The sequence below is a fragment of the Triturus cristatus genome, chromosome 9 (genome assembly GCF_964204655.1).
Source record: "Triturus cristatus chromosome 9, aTriCri1.1, whole genome shotgun sequence".
NCBI lineage: Eukaryota > Metazoa > Chordata > Amphibia > Caudata > Salamandridae > Triturus > Triturus cristatus.
The window spans coordinates 330,255,891-330,275,373 of NC_140592.1; the positions used below are offsets into that span (position 1 = coordinate 330,255,891).

The 19,483-nt window shown below is 48.9% G+C and overlaps 1 protein-coding gene across 5 annotated transcripts in view; it reads right to left on the bottom strand.

Moving 5' to 3' along the window:
* Window positions 1-19,483, bottom strand: part of LOC146797866 (RNA-binding protein 6-like) — a 1,129,330-nt gene that overhangs the window by 1,049,835 nt on the left and 60,012 nt on the right. The window lies entirely within an intron of this gene.

The following is a 19,483-nucleotide window of genomic DNA, read 5'->3' on the forward strand; positions in this document are numbered from 1 at the left end:
TCCTAGTTTCCTGCACATATTTCTGTATATGTACAGAATCTCTGCAGCATGGCGCACCTAACGTTTGGTCTGGTTCTTATTTACGGGGCACTTTAGTAGTACTTGTGCTTGTCCATGATACCCTAGCTTCAGTTTTCCGGTAAACTGCTGTGTCGACATAACCTACCTATATTGTTGTTTTTATAGGTTTTTTTCAAGCTTGAGACATAAAATGATTTAATAGTTCTTTTGAATTACTACCCTATTGCGCTGCCACGCAGTTGTTCTTTTCTACTCGATATGGCTGAGGTAGATATTGTGGCACACAGCCGCGGGGCACTCCGTCGTCATTTGACTACTTATGGAGTGCCCGACGCGGGTATCTCACTCACTTTTGTGGTAGGGGCTAATGCAGCTCACCACTTTGAGGTGTTTTATTCTTGGGTAACCTTTCTGGCAGTGAATGGAGATGATAATTTGTTCCATACTTACACTCCCTCTGCATCCTGTAGCGTATCGAAGTTCAGATTTCAGCTTGGCAACACCGTATTTGGCTTAATGGCGCCCTACCCCAAACCGTGACCCCGGTCTGGTTAGGCGCTTTATCGATTGCAGGGGCCACTTGGCCGGGTACTCACCACATCCACGTTATCTAGTAGTCGCTGTGGACGAGTTAGGCGTCTTACACACTTCCTTGATCGAGGTACACAGGGCTCTAGTACAATATGTCTCACGCAATCTACAGGTGGGAGCACCTGGGGTTGCTGTGCAACCAGCTGGACCAGTGGGACTAACTATTAGTCCGTTTATGGTTAATTCGGTTACGTGTAAGCGTCCCCAGAACAAGGAAGATCTACCTTACTGGCTTGCAGAGTAATTTGACCAGCTGGAAGCAGTATTTCCGAATACAACTCCTGTGGAGAAGGGGGGCGTGGCTTGACGCGAGGCAAGATGGCCGCACTGTAGTGCTGCTCCGCCGGCCGCCACCAACATCCTACAGTATCCTGCCTTCCAGCTGCCAGCCACCGAGTGCCGGTGTGCACGATCGAGCCCCGAGGTCGGGCGCCTGCTGTAACTGTTGCTCCGGTGTGGCTACGTGATCTGTGGCCTTGACTGTGGCGCGGCACCTGACGGGACCGCCATTTTGGTACATCAGCGAAGCGCAGAGTGAACGGGGCGGCGAGGAGTGGCATCGCGCTGGGACCTTCCCTAACCGCTGGTCTGGCGCTTGTGTAGTGATCGTCGGAGAAGCGGAGTGGTGAAATCGGGACCGACGCTGGAGCTGCCTGGAATTGAGCACGTCGGCGGAGGAGGAGAGCGGCGACACGGCGAGCGTGGTGGAGGGGCGAGCGGTGTGGTTTCCACGCAAGCCGCCGGCTTCGTACGGGTGAGTGGGTCCTGTGGCCGGCGGCGCGCTCCCCCCCCCCCGTGTTTGACCCGGACGGCCCAGTGCTGGTGTATGAATGCCAGGACGCCCACACTGATTGCGGACCACTGCGGGTTCCGGGGGACCGGGGAGAGAGAGGCAGATTGCGGAACGTGATTGCTGCCTGAACTGTCGGACCTCCTCTCCCCCCCCCCCTCCGCTGGGCACTGACTGAACGGCCTTGTGTTTCGCTGCTGAGTTCCTGTCCTGAAAGCTGCACACGCATGCACTGTGGTGCGGACTCCTGCCGAGGGGACTGAGTGGAGGACGGAGGCGAGGGATTGACGTGGGATCTCTGGGGGGCCACTGGTGGAGAGCGCGCCGTTGGCGGTGGCTGGACCTGCGGCGCTACTCGTGTGAGCTGGTGGGGCGAGGGCCTGCTGGCGCTTAGTGGTGTGCGCTGCGTGGGCCCCCCCCTGGAGAGACCGCGGTCGGTGGTCACTGCGCCCCTCCCCCCTTGTCTGGATCCTGCTGTCGCCTGGTGTTTTGCTCCTTCCTGGCCTGGGGGCGCGCCTCCTTCCCCTGTTGGCTCTGCTGCCCTATCGTGCCCGGGTGGGTGTGGACCGAGGGGCGACCATGGGCAAGCCAGACAAGTCCCAGGCGCGGCTTACGTTTGAGACGCGTAAGGGAGGCAAGCCGCCGCACTCACTGCCTTCGGACTCGGAATAGACCACGCCGGCCCCCACCGCCTTAGAGAAAACACTGTCGGCCATTCAAGCCAGCCTACAATCCATAGATGGCAAGATAGAGGCCCTCAGTGGACGCATGGACTCCATCTCCGCTAAGCTGGACAGGCAGGGGGTGCGCTTGGGCGAGGCGGAACAGCGCATATCGGATAACGAGGATGGCCTCAGGCAGGTTTCCGATAAGACCACGGACATGCCGAAGCTGCTGGCTGTGATACAGGCCAAGAACGAGGATATTGAGGCGCTCTCTCGGCGCAACAACGTACGGATTTTGGGTCTGCCGGAATCTACAAATGTTGGTAGGCTTGAGGATTACATCGAAACCATGGTACTGGACATTTGTGAGCCCACGAATCTCTCAGCCATGTTTGCCGTTGAGTGCGCCCACAGATCCCTGGCTGCGCGTCCGCCACCGGGCGCTCCACCGCGCCCCATCATAGCTAGACTGTTGAACTTCAGGGATAGAGACACACTGCTCCGTATCACTCGCCAGAAAGGCACGATCACCCACCAGGGCAATGTCCTCTCATTTTTCCCTGACTTCACTGCTACAGTCCAGGCGGCTCGTAAAGAATTCCTAGGGGTTAAAAAACTGCTCATGAAAGATCACGTCCCCTATGCGATGCTGTACCCGGCGCGTCTACGTATAGGCAATGATGACGCGGCTAAAATCTTCACTAGCCCGAAATCGGCTATGGACTATGCTAGATCACTGAGGAAAAAGCAACAACACTCCGCTCCTACCTCCGAAATTGATGATTGACTGAGACTTCACCTATTCGCTGCGGGGTCCGCGTTGAGGCCTACTCGGCTCACACACTATGTGAATGCCTTGGATCGCAGAGCTGCTAACTCCTATCTGCTGTTTGCTGCATTGTTATACTGCGCTCGTGCTATCTCTCCTGTGTCTTCCTGTCGGCTATTACTATGTTCTGTTGCTTAGGTGTATGGCCGGGGCTGACTAGGGGGCCGCTGGGTATCACCTGCATGTACTCTTAGCTCCTGGCTAGCATGGTGTGGGGTGCGCTGCCGGGTCTCGCTGACTGCCACACACGTGGCGATACTGTTGGACTGCGGCTGGGCATCTGAGCCGCACGCCGGGCAGACATATGGCACCTCGGGTGGTGGGCTGCTTACTGGGAACATTAGACAGAACGGCGGCCCCCTCCCCAAAAGACTGGGAGGTGGTTGCGTCCGCTGCGTTCCCCCAATGGGTGCTCCCCACTTTTCGTCCTCACTGTTGAGCGACGGGCTCGTTTTTGGTTTTGTTGTTGTATTATGTTGTGTAAAGGCGGGGATTGTCTTTGGCAAAGTTGGGCTGCTGAAGTGGGTGGTGGGGGGGGGGGGGGTTCAATACAGTTCCGGATGCAAGTGGAGAATGAGACTGGAGTGTGGGCTTGGATGATGAGGCGAGGCACGAGTGGTGATGTGATGTGGAGAATGACAGCTGGGGTTGCAGTGGGACCATTACGTAGAGACAATGGGTGAAGACTACAGATGCTTAACCTGGAATGTCCGCGGACTTAATACCCCAAAGAAAATCAGACAGGTGCTGCACTACTTAGACACAATGTCCAGGTGGCATTGCTGCAAGAGACGCACCTCACTAAACACACAGAGGCCGCGATGGCGTGTAGGTGGGCGGGGTTTCGACTCGCTTCCTCGTACTCGGCTTATGCACGAGGGGTGGTTACACTAGTCAAAAAAGGTGTCCCTTTCCGGCCCGTGCGAACGGCTACTGACTCCGAAGGGCGCTGGGCGGCGGTACAGGGCAGGCTGGGCATGACCTATGTTACGATTCTAAATATGTATGGCCCTGTGGTGGATGATCCCTCCCCCTTTGCGCAGATGCTGGCTGCGGTGCGCTCCTGACCGGAGACTGCGATACTTTGGCGGGGGGGGGGGGGGGGGGGGGGGGGGGGTTGAGAGACCTCAACACACATCTCAATCCACAGGTGGATAAATCAAACCCGACGGGAGCTCGCACGCTTAGAGTGGCTCAGTGTGTTCGGGAGGCGATGGGGGGAGCTGGGATTGGTGGATGTATGGCGACTGAGGAATGAACGGGTTTGCATAGGCACACATATCACACCGGCCCATAATAGCTGGTCCCGACTGGATTATTGGTTACTGGGAGAGGAAGCTAACAGATGGGTGCTCGATGTCCGCAATCTACCACGCACACTGTCGGATCACAGCCCTGTACATCTGCACCTGCGGATTCCGACATGCCACCACCGCCCCTTCACATGGCGCTTTCGCGCAGAGGCACTGCATGACCCGTTATACACAGATACTATCAGGGAGGCCATAGTCGACTATTTTGCTGAAAACACGGGCTCCGTGGCTGGCCAGGCGTCTCTCTGGGAGGCGTTTAAAGTGACGATCCGAGGGGTCTGCATTGGCACCACCGCAGGCATTCTGAAGGACATACGGGGGCAACTTGCTAGACTTGAGACTGCGCTTGCTGGGCTGGAGAGGGACTATTACGCTGCGCCATCTACTGCCACGTTGACTCGTATACAGGAGCTGCTTGTGGACTATGATAAATGGGCGGACACAGAAGTAAAATACAAGGGGAAGCGACATGTGGCTAGGGTATATGGTGAGGGTGGGCGACCTGGCAGAACGCTGGCCGCTAAATTGCAATTTCGAGCGAATCATCAACAAATAGACAAGATCGTGGATGCTACAGGAGCGGAGCATTTTACACCGCAGGCCATTGTAGACCAATTTAAAGACTGCTATCAGACACTCTACACGTCGCAGGGGGAGGTGGATGGACCGGCTCTGTCGGACTACTTGTCGGACATAGCGTGTGCGTGGCTCTGCGACTCCCATCGGGAATATCTATCACTGCCGATAGATATACATGACGTCCGAGAAGCTATTCTTTCTCTTCCCAACAAAAAGGCCCCCGGGCCGGACGGCCTGTCGGCCGAATTCTACAAGGCTTACGTCGACCTACTCGCCCCACATTTACTGGAACTTTATGCTGAGGCGCATGAGGCTGGTGTCTTGCCTCCGTCTCTGCGCCAGGCCATGATCATCACTCTCCTTAAAAAGGACAAGCCACCCTCCAGTTGCGACTCCTATCGTCCCCTGTCGCTGATTAATCTGGACGCAAAAATATTTGCTAACATTCTGGCCACAAAACTGCAGCCGCTAATGACTCGACTGGTGCTCCCCGATCAATCCGGGTTTATACCGGAGCGATCCACCTCTCACAATCTGCGGACTATTTTCTCCATGTTCCATATCCTTAATCCTGAGTTGCCGGCAGCTGCTGTCATGTTGGACGCGACTAAAGCCTTTGACTCCGTTGAATGGCCCTATATGTTTTACATACTACGTAAGATGGGGTTCCCGGAGGTCATGCTGCAGTGGATCCGGCTTTTGTACACGGACATATCGGCGGTGGTGCGCGTGGGTAACCATACGTCTGGGCCTTTCCGAATTGCGAGGGGTACGAGGCAGGGGTGCCCACTGTCCCCTTTACTGTTCGCCCTTGTTCTTGAACCGCTGGCTTGTAAGATTCGGCAATGTCACAGGGCATCTGCCCTCAATTTTAACCATCGGCCAGTTGGAATATCAATGTACGCGGATGATATGGTCTTGTTCATCAGACATCCCCAAACACACTTAGCCCCGGTCCTCCGGGAATATATTAAATTTGGCCTGTACTCAGGGCTCACGTTAAACTGGGATAAAATCGGTCATCATTCCGCTTACGACGATTACGTCCCAGCCCCACTTGGACTACCCTCTGATTTGGACGTCAGACCCAGTAAAATATCTTGGAGTATGGGTCCATCGTGATCCTGAGGTAGTGATCAGGGAAAATTACGGTAGGGCTTATGACGCGCTGGTGCGGCAGGTGGACGGCTGGCTGCGTCGTCCCTAGCAGACCGCATCGCTGTGATAAAAATGGTTGTCCTTCCGCGCTTTCTATACTTATACTGCAATATACAGATTAAGCTGACTCAGCAATTTTTCGCACTGCTGCGCGCTCAACTACTGCGCTTAATTTGGGGGGGGACGACACCCCAGAATTAGCTGGAAAACACTGACCTTGCCGTACCACAGAGGGGGATTTGCGGCGCCAGACTTCTACGTGTACTATCTCTGCGCACAGGCGCAATATGCGTATTATTGGTATGGACCACAAAACTTCACTCCGCATGTAGCGGTGGAGGATGGGGACGCCCATCCCACCCCACTGCGAAGTATGCTCACGCACACTGCCCGACACACGCCCCGCGCTGAAATTAACACGCTGGACATGACCATTGCGGCCTGGCAGGCGATAGGCCGTAAGACACAGAGGCTACCGCTGTATGGGCCGGCCCTGCCATTAGCGCACCACGCTGCCTTGTCAGTCACACGGGAGGCGGGTCCTCTAACATCGCTCAAAGAAGCTGGTATCACTCATATGCAAGACTTGTACACGCAGGGACACTATCTAGAACAGGACGATCTAGCCTACATACAGAAACCCACGCCTTTGTTTGTGTATACGTGTCACCGTCTCAAAAAGGCCATGAAAGCTCACTACCCCTGTTTCCCAGCTGAGCCCCCCACACTCAAGGCACTGCAATTGCTGTTGGTAGCCCCCTCTAAGAAGAAGCTACTTACTAAACTATACAGAGCTGTGCAGGAGGAGACGGTTAGCGGCCCCGATGCTAGTCTCGCAAAATGGAATGCCTTTCTAGATCCCCAGATCATGGAGGCAGATTGGGAGCGGATGTGTCAGCTGACGGGCCGCGTGACCCCCAATGGCAATCTGCGAATTATCGACTTTAAATTCCTACATCAAGTATACTATACCCCGGCCCGACTGCACAGAATGGGGTTGAGGGAGTCGGCTCAGTGTAGACGATGCGGGCAGGTAGATGCGGATTTTCTGCACCTCGCTTGGAGCTGTGTGCCAGTGTTTGAGTACTGGGGAGAGGTGCTGACTCACATTCATAAAATGACGGGGGCTCTGCTTCCATGCGTGCCTGCGGTGTGTCTGTTGGCTCATGTACCTCAGCTGAAGGGCGTGGTGGGCAGGTTTGTGAGGGTCGCTCTTCTGCTGGCTAAACGGCGCACTCTGTTTACATGGGACGGTGTGGCCAAGCCAAAATTGAGTAAGTGGCTGTCCGACATGGTATACTGTAAGGAAAACTTGGAATTGTACGCAGAAGAGTTGCCCGCCTCATCCCAACCGAAAGATATTTGGGGGCCGCTCAGACAATTCCTTCTTGAGGCAACGCCGGCTGCTGCTGATTGATTGCGGTTAAGTCACGTATATTGATAGGGGTACTGTTGCACTGTTGCCATTAAGGCGGGCCCACAGCAGGGCGCGCGCCGTGTTTCCAAAGTGCACACTGTGATGTATGACTGTCCGGAACTGTACTGTTGTTATGACGTTTTGTTCTTCTGTATGCTGATCACAGATGGATGTGAAATGTACTTTATTTTACCTGATAAACAGATTTAACACAAAAAAAAAAAAAAAAACAACTCCTGTGGAGAAACACGAGATTCTTACTATTAGTTTGCAGAAAGACATAATACCCGAATTAACTGATTGTGAAAATTGGGGTAAAGTGTTCGCGGCGGTGTATGCGAAATGTTTTGGCACACCATCTATGACTATGCTCCCCTCCGCGATTAAGCGTGTTCAGGATGAACACGGATCGAAGGTGGCTGTGGAGCTGGGGATGAGGTTGGTTGGAGTGTTTGACGTAGTTGCTGATCTAATCCCATCACCGTCAAGGGAGATGCAGTAAACTTTCAAGTGTCTAATGCTTTGCGCATTGTCCGGGATGAGGAGAAACCCCGCAAACTACCAAAAATGATTGTAGAAGCTTATAGCACAACTGGGCACAATAGTTTGGGCGTTAAGCCTTTCGCTAGAATACCAGCGCAAAATCAAACACAGACGGCGCAGTCTGCTAAAGACGACCGTCCAAACTTTCCTAAAAAGAATTGGAAAAATAATAAACAGGGGAAGCAACAAACACACGGGTCGCGTGCAGCGTCACCAGTTCCTGCACCCTCTGAGCACACTTATGATCTGCGCGACCGCGCGAGAATTAGGTCTCCTGACAGGTTTCAGGTTCCTGATCAGCATCGTCCTCGCTCTTCACAGGCAATATCAGGCTCACAATTCGGTGGAGGGGAACGCCAGGATCACGGCAGAGGTTGAGGTGCCCCACAAGGTCATGAGTAGCCTCATCAAACTGAAAGCAAAGGGAAATAAGACGATTTTCCTCGTCCGCGACCGCCTTTTCAGAAAAAGAAAGTTGCTGCTTTAACAGCGAGATATGCCACAGACGGTGAGGACCCGGCTCCGGAACCTAACATGGGCAGTAACGCTGCTAGACAGTGCAGCGGAGGTTACAATAGTGCAGCAAGCACTGCGTCCATTTCTGGAGGTGACAGCAACTGAAACATTCATCACAGTTGAAACAGCTGACACACGAGTGGCTCCCCCTGACAGATTATGTGATATAGTACTTCTAATTGAAGGTGACATACAACGTGTAATAAAAGGGATTTTTGGGAAACATCTGACTTCTTTGTATGACATACTTTTGGCAGAGAAAGATTGGCTGCCGCCTTTTATTTTAGCCGCTCCCAGGGGTGAGGAGGTTATACTCCCCAGTTTTTCACATAATGTCTCCAAGGAGCAAGCAATGACTGTTGCATAAGAGTGGGCTTTGGTGCTTTCACTGGCTCTGTACCGTACTCAGGTGGGCTGAGATAAAGATCCTCCCCCGCATGATATATCATTACAGTCTATGCCACAGCGACAACCCCAATATCCTCTCCGGCGGGAGGCAAAAGCTCCCGTTGCAAATATTTTGGATCAACTAGAGTATCAAGGAGTAATTTAGTCATGTGTGTCACTGATGAATAACCCTCTATTTACAGTAGCAAAACCCGATGGGTTGTACCGCTTAGTGTTGGATTACCGACATTTGAACTCACATTGTCGGACTTGTGCCGAGCCAAATACCCATAGCTCTGCGTTAGTCCACAGTCTTGTTCGTTAAAAATATAAAACTACACTAGTCATTTCCAACAGCTTTTTCACACACAATCTATCACCTGAAGTCAATGGACCGCCTTCACAGCGGGCGGAAAACAGAAAAAATGTACGCGTTTGGCAATGGGCTATAAAAATAGCCATGGTGTTTTCGCCGCCAATATAGTCTCTTTGCTAGACAGCATAGACAGACGCATACGTGTATGTTGATATCTATCAAACAGACGACGAGTTATGGCCGCATCTTTGTCTCATGAATCGCATCATATTTTTGTTTGCTGACCACGGTTACAAATTTAACTTTGCAAAATCACAGTGTTGTTTTTGGGCTACGAGATCAACAATGAAGGAAGAGGCTTGGCGCCTCACTTTTTGGAAAAATGCGCTAGTTTGCGCCCTCCGACTACACTGAAAAAATTTAACAGTCTTTGTTGGGATTTTTAAATTTCGTCCGAACTTACATTCCCGATTATGCCCTAATCAAGCCTTTGTATGCTTTGATACAACCTACTTTTACAAAAGCCTGTTGGCTTCCGGAACATTCTACTATACTGCAATCTTTGCGGTCTGATCTTATTGCATCAAAATTCTTATTGACTCGTGATAACCATACAAACCTGCTGATACGAATCGTGCAGACGCAGTGGGTTTCACTTACTTGACGTTTAATGAAGGAGACAGTACCTATTGCTTACAAGTTACATTTGTACACTTCAGCAGAATTGCGGTCTTCCTCTATTAAAAAGGTTTTGACAGCAGTCCATATGGCGATCCTAAAGGAACGTATTTTGGTTGTAACACCATGTCCCGCTGTGGAAGCAGTGACAAAGGCAAGTGTACAGAACTCTAAGGTTTTACATTCTCGATGGATACAATGGGCCACATCATTGACCTCTCCTGATGTCACGTTTATTTTTGACTCATCTTTGTGTACACAGGAGTTTTTACAGTATGAATTTGTTCATCCTCCTCCACTGTCAATGCGCCCCCTTGAGCAGTACACATGTATCATCTATACCGACAGTTCGGCACAACCAGCAACTGGATCTAAGCATTGTTACTCAGCTGATTATGCTATAGTGGCGGTAGCGTGGTGAACGGAGAGTTCAAGTCGAATGTTGTGCATACTCAGGCACTAGGTGACTGCACCGCCCAATTAGCCGAGCTGCGCGCTTTGGTACTAGCTCTGGAATTTGCAGATCCAAATGTGACTACATTAATTGTAAGCGATTCATACTACTGTGTTCAGTCTTTTAATGACAACTTATTCTTTTGGGCTCAAAACTATCATGATTCTAAAGGCAGCGTGATTAAACATAAAATGCTCTGGGTTTGAGTCGCAGATCTTAAAGACTGGCTGCCTCTCACTCAGGTAATTCATAATCTTGGTCATCAGCGTGTAGGGGTACATGCAGTTGGCAATAGTTTGGCAGATGAAGCTGCAAAATCAGCAGTAGCCACATATTCAGTAGCAGCAGTTACAAGATCCATGAATAAGATTGATAATGACATTTTGGCAGCAATAGCTGCTACAGAGAGGGGTGATAATTACCCGCAGGGTTTCCCTTCCAAATACTCTTATCATTTAAGTCCCGATAATGTTCCTTATGTGAGAATTAACGACGTTGGTGACAAGTTGATACCCAATGCGGCCCGCAGACCTTCACTGATAACATCCGCACACGAAGGCATGGCTTCGGCGCATGCTGGAGTGTCTGCTACTATTTCTATCTTGCAGCAGCGTTACTGGTGGCGCGGCTTATATAAACAAACCCATAATTACGTACTTTCTTGTGACATTTGTCAGCAAATTAAACAGTCTACGGCAGGGTTCCTCATAGTATGGCCCGCGGGCGGCCCGCCCGGCCTTTATTGGCGGCCCGCGGACCTTGATCGATGACACTACACTTCCTTGGAGGGAGTAAGCAGGGAAGATGGCCGCAGGAGCAAACGTTGTGAATACGCTTTAATACGTATTCACAACGTTTCCTCCTGCGGCCATCGTCTCTGCTTACTCACTGCTTGCATCTGATTGGCCCGCCTGCCTCGGACGTCACACGAAGCTCACGCACTTTAAAAGTCAGCTGTAACTAGCGCTAGTTACAGCTGACTTTTAAAGGATCTTTCGGTGAGCTTCCTGTGTCCCTCTTCACGACGTCCATCCTGCCCGCAACCCCGGAGAACCTTCACAGCAGCGCCTGCACAGGTATGTTTATTTTCTTTAATTGTTTGTGCGCGAGACCTGGGATACGAACGTGCTTTTTAATATAGCGAAGCCATGCGACCAGGAAAATTTGTCATGTATATTTTCCTACATTTAGTCCATATGGCTCCTGCGCGCAGCCTCCCGAAGTCCCTATAACTGTGAGCGCATGCCCCGGTGACGGCCTTTAAGCCTCCGAGTCTTCCCTCTCTTTCGGTCTCGCTCCTCAGTTAGGGAAAACCAAGACTTCAGGAAACAGGTATTACCTTCTCTTTCCTCCTTTCCTTTATTTGCTCCCATGTGAAATGGATCCGAAAAAGAAACATTTTTGCTGGAAACGTCTTTTTCTGACACCAGTGCAGCCTCGGGGTGGAGAGGAATAAAACATTCCAAATGTCAAAAATAAATAACTAATTAAAGCAAGACAGTGGTTGCAAGGTGGCCAGATTGATTTATTTACACCTAAACACATTAGCGCCACTTTACAGTGTTTGCCAGTGAAGTGATACTTGTGTTTTCTCCCCTCTTTGAACAACATTGTTTTCCCTGTGTGGGAAAGTGCACCTTGCCTGGAGGTACTGAATGGGAATTGGAATTGGAAAACGAAATGTATACAGCGTGTGTGTGTTTACGAATGTGGTCTTTTTAAGCCATACCGCCTATGTTTTGAAAGGATATAGCAATGGGCACTGAAACGGGTCCTTTCCGGGCCCTGTATTCATGGCCTTACCTTTTCATGCGAAAGCACTCACTGCTTACATTTCACATGCTTTACTTAATCTTGCATTCCCTAGGAGTGTTTGCGTTTTCTAGGATGTACATTTTTTTTAGGCAGCATATTGTTCTTGTCAAGTGCGTAATTAGAATTGACTCACATCCAGGTGTTTATAGCGGGTCAGTGCACTGCAAGTTTCTCTAAGTGGGGCAGTATGGTGATCAGTGGGGGAGAGGATGTGGTGCTATGGTCAGAGCTGCTGAAGTGGAACTGGTGAAAAAGGTTCAGCCTTCCTGACCAGGCTCCTAGACCACTCTCCTGAGGGAGCACATTCCCGTGCTAGACCTAAGAAGGCGCCGCAAAATCTTAAAAGCCCTGGTGTCTTAGCACCAGCAGGTGGACCCTAGCGGTGGTAAGTGTTGATTAACCTTGAAGGCCTGTCCACCATTATGTTTGCCTTTGTACTTGCTGTTTTACTTTCACTAAATGCGTTCAATTAAAATTTATTATCAAAATGTGCTCTTTGTAGTTGCATCTGATTGTGAAATACAGCATTGTCTAATGTTTTGAAAAGTTATTTTTTACTCTAGCTCCGCCCCCCACTGATCCCGCCCCCACAGACTCCACCCCTATCAGTGCGGCCCTCGGCCATTAACCACACTGTAATTTTGGCCCCCGACAGAAAGTTTGTGAGTACCCCTGGTCTACGGCAACCCGCCCAACACAAACACAGCTATGCATTTCTAATAAACCTTTCGGTTGTGTTTATTTAGATCACTGCGGTCCTTTTTCTTCAGATACTGCCTATAAGTTTATCTTAGTTGCAGCTGATTCGTGCACACGCTTTCTATGGATTTGGCCACAACGCAGTGCTGACGCCCGAACTGTCAACAGGGATTTGTGTGTCTTTGTGGGAATTTTTGCATGTGGCACCTTCCATTTGGACCAGGGTACAGCGTTCGGCTCTAAAGTCTTTAAGGGTGCAGGTCAAATATTCTTCTCCATACAGGCCTGAGGGCAATTAGGTTGTGGAGCGAATGAACCGTGACTTAAAGCAATCCTTGACAGCTAGGATAATTGGGACTGGCAGGAACTGGTTCGCCCATTTGTATAGCGTGCAACGTGTACTAAATAATCTCCCTAGAAGATCTCTGGGTGGGCAGACCCCATACGAAATGCTCTTCGGCATGAAAATGTTTGCGCCAGACCTTGATGGTCTAGACATGGAGGCATCAGCTGCATCCTTTGACTTAGATAATCATTCTGCTGTGTTACAGAAACTACAAGAGACTCGTGACAGTCTTGCAAAGGAACCTTTACCCACACCCACTGATGCTGCGCTGGCTACCCAAAATCGGCAACCTGGTCCGAGAGAAGGTGGAGAACAATAAAGAGTTTGGCCCCTCTTAACGTGCACCTGTCCCAGTGCTTGGAGTGAAGGGTAGTAGTACAGTCATTTTACCACCACTTCCTGGTCGAAAAGAAAACATACATCTCAGTGGACAATGTCAAACTACAACATCTGGCTGATCCTGAACAGCATCACACCAGCGGTCTCTACAACTGTATCGAGAGATCCTGGCTTACCCGCTACTAACACCACGCAGGAAGACACCGCCATTGAGCTGGACTCTTAACAATCCTTTGCTGCTCCAGCCTGCTTCCACTCAAAATGAAGAAACTGAATATGCTTATCCAACTACAGTGTCATTATATGGTTTGCGACCTGAGGCCATTAATGAATCACGTTTTTCCTTTGACTCACATTCCACATCATGAAAAGAGACCTGACTTTAGTGAACATCACTGCCTGGCCAGTTATAGACGGCATAGTTTGCGATGCTGTAGATTTTCAAATCCATGGCCCTTCGGAAATAATTAATGTACCAAATGTACTTGGTGTTTCAAAGGGTGATGTAGTGAAACATAACATACGGTCTGATGATTGGCATGTGCAAGGCGTGCAATCCTTGTTTTCAGACTTAAACTACTATGCCGCATTTGATGCTGAAGATTTGTATTTGAATACTGCAAATTATGCGGAATTGTTTTGCAATCAGCACTATGGTCATCATTATCTGCATAAAGCTCACACGTTTAGAAATGTTTTTAATTATACACAATAGGAACATTGCCCGGCTCCTTTGGAAGGCAGCTCTAAAACGTTTTTGAAAAAATTCACATATTTTACCAACTTTGAAAAGTCAAACCGCGGGTCGTTCTATTTTAAATTAAATGCTTCTTCAAATTCTTAAATAATGCTCACCCACAGTAGATTATTATACGCCAAATCGTTTATTGATAAATTGTCAGTGGGTGGCTATGATCTGTGGAAGTCCACAATTGATCTTAAATCAGTTTGGGGTTCGAAATCCTGGCAAGTGCAAGGCACAGAAGCGTTACAACGCACGTTCCTAATCCCATCACATATTCGATTTTTAAATGAATCGATTTATCAAACTACTTGTTTTGGATTGGCAACTTCTAAGCAAATGAATGCCCCTGCTATTCCTGCATTAGCTGCATATCAGAACTGGAGCAATTGTACTAATTATTCCTTGGCTGAATTACAATTACTTTTTAACAATGACACCTGTAATTTATCTAGTTTGGACCCCCTAGGTTGGTTGGTTTGGCAAACTAGTTTGGATGCTTGCCAACTTTGTTTCCATGACAAGGCTCTTGGTTACACACAGGATAGGCCTGATCCTCGTTTTGCTAACTCCCATTCAGTTATTACATATTCTTTTGGAAAGTTATGTCAAAATTGGTTGCAACACTAGACTCTAGATTCAGTGAAACAACGTTTGCCATTATTATCAGGCGACATTGATTGGACAGATTTTATAAAAGGACCTGCTGGTCCAAGATCAAAAAGATTTATTTATGCAACTTACAATGAAATCTGGAGGTTTTCCCTAATTGAAGCAGCTTCAGGTTTAAGGGCTATTGATCAGGCTAATCTTGAAAAAGTGCTTGCTGTTGTTGATAATAGTATTAAAACACTCTTCCCGCATTTACACATTGGACAATATTGTTTTATCTGTTGTGGACATTGTGCAAGAGGATGTTTGTTTAGTATCATGGTGAAAATCAAGTGCGTTCAGTTATGCAATTTGTGTGGACTCTACAGACTATTAAGATGGGGAAAGTTCAGTGGGATTACTTGAACGCCTCATCGTTATTTTTGCCCTTTAAGTTGACAACAAAACAGCAGTTTATGTCCATGAAAGATGCTACTTATTCTCTTTTGCATATTGAAAAGTTAGATCCATTACCATTCTCTGTGGCGGAAAAAGACTCGGCTGTCTGGCTTATCCATGGGGTAATAACTCTCCCGTTTTCCTTGTTTAAATTTACCTCGTGCATGAAACACTATCCACTAGGCCGCATCGAACCCTTAGGCAGTGCATTTCTACACGAAGTTTGGTCATTACCATTCGCATACAGATGCTCACGGGATGACAAAGAAGTATACCTAACTGGGGAATCCTGTGATACCACAATAGTTAATTCTATGGTTTGTAAGAATATCCAGATGCATGGTGCCTGTAACCTTACGGCCCCAAATCTTGCATGTGTTTTAAAAGGTATACCCGTGCCAGCTATTACACCAACTTTCACACTTTCACTCTGCTTGCAAACGGTAGATATTTGCTTTTAAATAATGAACAATGCTGCGGCATGCTAGCCGGCATCCCTTACATTGTAACGGTTTCACAGCGTGTGGTTTGCTGTAAAAATGCGCTTTTCCCACCCCCACATGGGAGGCTCGATAACTCGATTTGGCCTTCCATTCCGACCTTGAAGGCAGACTTCAACAAGTTGAGCAGAATAAGAGCATTGTTATCCCAAAAAGAAGTTTCACTCGCATCTGCCCGTGAGACATTCGTCCTTCACGTGGCTAACACCCATACAGAGGTACAAGCGCTTCTTAATACTGACCTCCCACTACATTTCGGTGCGTTGATTCACACTATCTTCAATGCTTCTAACACTACAGGCATTGCCCCATTTTCTTTTTTTTTTTAAAGCTGTGGGCTCTGGCCTTCTCACCTCTTTTCAAACTACATTTGCTCTGATACCAGCATTTTTTCATTCTATTTTTTCCAGCATCTTCGGTGGCTTGCCACTATTACTTGCCTTAGCCGCTGGGATTTTGCTGTTAATTTGCTTGCTACGAAATGGATGCTCTTCCTGTGGCCCTGCACAGCCAAGACCGGCTGCAGATGCTTTGTAGCCGTATGCTTGAATGCTACGGTGCTCTAGCCCTGGCCACACTCAGCGTGGCTTATGGACTTTCTTTTCGCTTTAACTATTTCACTTGCGTGCAACCTGTCAACTGCTTGGATTGCTCCTTTCAATGGGCATTGGCTCTTTGCCTCTCCAATACGGCATTTCCTCCACCTAATTTTTGAACTCCTAATGGGCAGAAGCGCTGGGAGCTCTGGCTGAAAGGAATATCTGTGCGGAGGCACAGGATTTCCCACAACGGAGTTATATGGAGTATCACACAAGTTGTCCATTGATGGTGCTGGAAGCGCCCATTGTTGAGGAACATATATGTTCATTCACTCTGCTTGATTGGGTGGCAAAACTTTTTTCAGACAATACCAATGACTTCCTCTTGGAGGCTATTGCAACATACTGTTTGTACACCTTGCTGGATTAACTCAACCACTGTATCCTTGTGGATTTATTTTTTATGTGCCTCTTTGGACACAAACTATTTTTTTTCTTTCTATTCTCACATTCCCCGCAAATCCGAGGTATCATTGATACAAATGCTCTTGATTCTTGCTCAGACTTGTTTGAAAGCTGTGTTCTCTTTAAGACCACTGTCCGATGGACTGACCAAGGGGAGAGTGTAGTGAGGATATGGACACACCTGCGGACATTGCTAAGTTAGCATAAGTTAGATATGCTTGGCCACCATTTTGCCGCTTTTGCTCACGTTACTACATGCCACATTTCTCGTAAACACTTTGCTTGCTCGCTTTCACATGAGAACTGTCTGCATTTCACATACTTAGTTGAACACACTGCTCCTCGTCTGTACAGTGTGTTCAAGGTCGAAAAACAATGAGCTCTGTTGATTTGCTTTTGTCAGTCTCACGTCCCTAGCATAATATAGAACACAGCTGCAAACCTGGAAATCTGGTGTTTTTAATATTGCCTTGCATGCATGTTAAGACACTTGGAGAAACGCTTTCCAGTATAGAAGAGCTGTGCTCGTCCGGTGATGTAAATTCCTGCAACTGAACTCGGAGGTATGGGGTCCCACTGACAAAGCCTGGAGGTCTTCTATAGTTATAATAAACTAGCTTCTAGCACGGGGAGGGTGGAGAGGCGCTATAGTCCTGTTTCCACTATCATTATACTATGATTTCCTGTTCTCTATGGAATTGAAACAATGCTGATTTGTTTGATCTTATGCATATTGTTGCTAGTATTGGCGCGTGTACTGCATTTTAGAGCACGTTAGTTAAAATAAACATTTTTAACTATTCCTTGACTCTATTTACTCATGTTGTGGACAAGTACGAGTTTGAACGAAAGTGTGTTCTTGTTCCCACGTATCCTGAGAGGGACAGAGTAGCATGTTCTAGGAAGTCTAATCAACGGTAGCTTCGCTGTAGCACAGAGAACGAATGAGACACTATAGCTAGTCGGATCGGGTTTCTGGGCACCGAGGTGGGTATTTTGGTACACCACTACACACTGAGGTCCTGGTTTCCTGCACATAGGTCTGTCTATGTGCAGAATCCCTGCAACATGGCGCACCTAACGTTTGGTCTGGTTCTTATTTAAGGGGCACTTTAGTAGTACTTGTGCTTGTCCATGATACCCTAGCTTCAGTTTTCCGGTCAACAGCTGTGTCGACATAACCTACCTATATTGTTGTTTTTATAGGTTCTCAAGCTTGATACAAAAAATGGCTTAATAGTTCTTTTGAATTACTACCCTATTACGCTGCCACGCTATAAGATGTTCTTTTCTACTCGATATGGCTGAGGTAGATATTGCGGCACATAGCCGCGGGGCGCTCCGTTGTCATTTGACTACTTATGGAGTGCCCGACGCGGGTATCTCACTAACTTTTGTGGTAGGGGCTAATGCAGCTCACCACTTTGAGGTGTTTTATTCTTGGGTAACCTTTCCGGCAGTGAATGGAGATGATCATTTGTTCCATACTTACACTCCCTCTGCAATACCTGTAGAGTAGTATGGAAGAGCTGTGCTTGTCCGGTAATAACAATTCCTGCACCTGAACTCGGAGGTATGGGGTCCTCCTGATAAAGCCTGGAGGTCTTCTATAATTATAATGAACTAGCTTCTAGCACGGGGGTGGCGAGGCGCTATAGTCCTGTTTCCACTATCATTACACTATGATTTCCCCTTATGTTCTATATGGAATTGTAACAATGGTGATTTGTTTGATCTTATGCATATTGTTGCTAGCATTGGCGCGTGTACTGCATTATAGAGCAAGTTAGTTAAAATAAACATTTTAAACTATTTCTTGGCTCTATTTACTCATGTTGTGGACAAGTACGAGAGTTAGAAAAAACGAGTGTTCTTGTTCCCACGTATCCTGAGAGGGTCGGAGTAGCATGTTCTGGGAAGTCTAATCATTGGTAGCTTCGCTGTAGCACGGAGAATGAATGAGACCCTATAGCTAGTCGAATCAGGGTTCTGGGCACCGAGGTGGGTATTTTGGTACACCACTACACACTGAAGGCCTGGTTTCCTGCGCATAGTTCTGTATATGTGCAGAATCCCTGCAACACCAGCCATGTGTACTTACACCTGCATGGCTTAATCTTTGAGACAAGCATACGCTACTGGCAGGATCAACCAGGTACCCGCACCTGCTAACGGGGTGGGTCTCCCCGACCGGCAACCTTTGCACACCCCTCCCTCTCGGGAGCCTGCTAGGGTAAAGGAGCTCGCCCACCTGGGCAGGAGGGTTCGCTGGAGGGGATGGAGAGGTGTGGTGGCAGGGGCACGGGCGGGCTTAGCCGTCTCCCCTGGAAGGGACAGTCAAGCAGAGGTGCAGCCTGAGCGAGACGCAGGGGTGCAGAAGCCTGGCGGTACCCCTCGGAACAGTCATTCCCAGCTGCTGCGAAAATGCGCTGGGCGGAGAGGAATGACGGTATGGCGGGGCCTACGGACCTGCCGGGCGGCAGCATCCGAGGGCCTGGCGCCACACAAACCCTTCTGCTCGGGTCGGACCACTGGGGGGCACAAACTGCTGGGGCCACTCGGCTTTTGCTCTGCTGGGTAGGGTAAAGGGCCTCCCAACAGGCTGCAGGCCCTCGAGTCGGACGGTCCATGCAGGGTGGAAGCTCTTTGCTTGAAACAACAGCCGAGGCTAGCCAAGCAGTCCATCCCTAAACGGACCGAGAGTGCCCAATCAATCGGAGTACTGCCGGGG